The following is a 3,934-nucleotide window of genomic DNA, read 5'->3' as shown; positions in this document are numbered from 1 at the left end:
GATGAGACATTAAATTGTGATGGGGTTTATAAATCCCATGCCTCAAACTTTAGAAAGTTTTCATTTAAATAAGAGCTTAGTGCTAAAAGAAGCCTTCTCTCATGTTGCCATAATTTGATATCCTGGGAAATGAGGTAGAGTTGAAGGGCTTTAATCAAGCTATTTATGTATCCAACTTCTCAAACTAACATTAGTGGGCAAGTTATCTGTTCTGTAGATCTGCAGGGTAGTCAAGCAACTGAAGGGACATGTAGGACGAACTAACAAGTAGGATGATAGATTGATACATTCACCCCTGAGTTTTAGACAGATCTCTGAAACAAACCTAGGCTCCTTGAAGTTTCAATCAAACCATCAGACCAATTTACAGAGTCCAATTTAAAACATAAGCCATCTTGGCAGAAGAATTTTATGTCCTTTGGTCCCCCCCCCCCCCACCTCTTCACAGGCAAATCTGGAACCATCCTCAACTGAGGAAGATTTAACTGTCCTTTTTTTTTTACTGTAGACAGCTTTTTTCCTTGCCCACTAATGTCTGTTTCTGAGGGAACAGTGAGAAGAGGTGAGTTCTTTCAAGACTTCAGGCAAGTTCTACAAACTAAATGGAAGAATCTTGCAAAGGAGTGTTTTTCATCCTTCATTTTCTCTTTGTAACCTATCTGCTTTCATTATCTCTTATACACTCTTTCCTTTCCTTTATACAAATACAGATTTTAAGCATTAGTGAAACTTGTTACCAACAAAACTTTACTACAAAGTATTTATCATACTTAAATAATGCCATCAATGTTTCCTAAGCTACTCTGGTTAAAAGATAGAAGACTTCTTTTATGATCTGGGGAAGTGAAACATGTTGGCTACCCATTCTTTTTCTTATCTCCAGGAATAGCTAAACTATGGTAAGTTCTCTATGCTGCTATTTTATTCTGCAAGCCCATTTTGTTATGGATCCCAAGAGAGGACCAGAAAGATAATCAAATTCAATTCCTATCTCTTATGATAGCAGAAATAAAATGTCTGTGAAATCTGACTGACTTTACAATCAAACTTATAATTTCAGGTTCCTTCAAAGTGGTCCATAGAAGCATTAAATTGTAAAAATGAAAATGGAAAAAAAAATCAATCACACAAAATTCTAATGGCATATTGAATATTAACAATCTCTATTGAATCACTTAAAATTTATTGTTGCTTCTGGGGTGTTGGAGAACATGTCTACAGAGAGGGGCAGCATACAAATCTAATAAATAAGTAAGTAAGTAAGTAAGTAAGTAAGTAAGTAAGTAAGTAAGTAAGTAAGTAAATAAATAAATAAATAAATGTGGTAAAAATTGAACTCTTCTGGATGGCTGCTGAAGAAAGAAATTTCATTGTGGCTATTCTGTTTTTTATTGTTGTAATACACTTATTTATTGTCATCAATATTGATACTTGGATGCTATTTTTATACATTATGAATTTTGTATAGTGGAAACTGTATTTGTTTTATGTGGTTCTATAACCACATGGAACAAACACCCAGGTCTGTCAGGAATCAATGGGGTACAATTTTAATATATACTGTACAAGTAGAATTGGGAAGGGACATCATTTCTTTCTCCAATTTAAGCAGAAAAATTATTAATCCTACCGGCAACTAAATCAATCTTTTGAAGAAGCCAAATATTTTTAACCATCCTCTTCTATTAGAATTTTTTTATTAAGAAAGCAAGATGGAGCTTATTCATCTATTACTCCATTATTTATTAATTTATCAATGAATAAAATATTAAGATCAATTTGATCCATATTAACTGAATGAGACAATGGCCAACAGAATTTGGTTGACAGAAAAAAATGCTAATGAACTTCTAATGTATATTGGCAGCACTTATATCCTCTTACTTGCTCCTTATTCATTTGTATGACTCTTCCTCTCCAGTAATAATCAAGGCTGATAATTAAACTTCCTTTAATTTTCTGTGTACGTGGCAAAGTAAGGAAGTTCAGTGGGATTTATTTTCATATAGGATTGCACTGTTAAGTACAACTAATTGAATTAAGAAATGTGGTACCTGTTTCATTTCAGAGAGAAAAAGAATGTGGAATAGTATATTCAAAGTGCAGCATAGCTGCGTTACACATAAACCATTAGATTAAACTGCATGTTTTTAAAACTCATGTGCTGGATATCATTTAAAACATTTTATGCATTATTGGTTGCAATGGAGTATTAAACATGTGCTTAAAACTGTCCCAGTAAAATCAGTGATTCTGAAAATGTAATAGCTTGGTGTCAGTATGTATCATGGTAAACCCAAGCGTCTGATACTGAACTTCCTATTTAATAACAACAACATTTTATGCTCTGGTATCACACAGAATTTCAATCCTGGTAGTTGTTACCATTACAATCTCACAGGCCTTGGGGTCATTCACCCTGCCTTAGCAGGGATCAAACCCAAAGTCATTATACAGAGAAACAATAGTGGTTGCGACTGATCCTCCTAGACTCATACTACTACTACTACTACTTCTACTACTACTACTACTACTACTATTATTATTATTATTATTATTATTATTATTATTATTATTAATTAGATTTCTATGCCGCTCCTCTTCGGAGACTTGGAGCAGCTCACAACAAGAAAACATTACAAATCTAATGGTTAAAACAACTTTAAACCCTTAATATAAAAAACAATCATACATCTCATACAAACCATACGTAAAGCAGAAACGGCCCAGGGGAATCAATTTCCCCATGCCTGACGGCAGAGGTGGGTTTTAAGGAGTTTGCAAAAGGCAAGGAGGGTGTGAGCAATCCTAATCTCCAGGGGGAGTTGATTCCAGAGGGTCAGGGCTGCCACAGAGAAGGCTCTTCTCCTGGGCCCCACAAGACGACATTGTTTAGTCAACGGGACCCGGAGAAGGCCAACTCTGTGGGACCTAACTGGTCGCTGGGATTCGTGTGGCAGAAGGCGGTCTCGGAGATATTCTGGTCCGATGCCATGAAGGGCTTTATAGGTCATAACCAACTAAACTAAGGAAAGATTGAGTAGCCAAATATATATTATTGTTGGAGAGGTCACCCATCTCCTCTGCTGCCATCTTCTCCCTCTCACCCTGGGATGGCAAACCTGTGGCATGCGTGCCACAAGTGGCATGCAGAGCCCTCTCTGCAGGCATATGAGCTGTTGACAGTGATGGCCTACCAAAATTTTCACTACCACACTGTGGGCATGGCTTATGCATTTTGTTTCAACATCTTCCAATGCAAATTGAGTGCTTTGGGGTGGAGCTCCATTTTCGCTACCCCACTGCATCCCCCCCCATCCGGGCAGTAGCCCACCCCTGGCTGTTGACCAGCTCAGCTCCACTGTGCATGTGCAAGGGCCTCCCGCCAGCCAAGAGATTTTCAGCTCAGACAAGCTCATGCTTTCTCCTCACTTTCTGCAGCCTGTGTCTTCCCAGATCTCTGGAAATTCTACCTAGCTCCATTTGGGAAAATAGGCTTTCTTCCCCTCCCAGCTCTGTTTTGGGATGTGAGATGAAAACAGGGGAGGTTTTGCATGTATGCATGGTCAGGATGCATGCATATATGCAGGGGACAGGATGTGTGGGAGGGGCATAGCATTGTGTGTGTGGGTACTCATGCACATGTAAAGTGTGCATGCACACTTTCGTTTGCCATCATTGCTCTAGCTCTTGATAAACAGACATTTAAAGTCCCCTCCCCCATCTACTCACATCAGTTTAGCCACTGTGGCTCTGATCTGAACAAATTGGGCTCCTGCCAGCTTTTATGTTTTCTTTTTTCATTTGCATTAAAGGAATCTATAATACCACCCAAATCAGTCTATTGCAAAACTTGTAAAATACATAAGGAGATTTGTTGCCTTCAGAAACACATCTCCTACGATAATTTTAAAAAGGGGAGAGAGACAGAGTA

This window comes from Erythrolamprus reginae, chromosome 1, assembly GCF_031021105.1.
Source record: "Erythrolamprus reginae isolate rEryReg1 chromosome 1, rEryReg1.hap1, whole genome shotgun sequence".
Classification (NCBI taxonomy): domain Eukaryota; kingdom Metazoa; phylum Chordata; class Lepidosauria; order Squamata; family Dipsadidae; genus Erythrolamprus; species Erythrolamprus reginae.
This window is presented reverse-complemented; position numbering follows the sequence as displayed.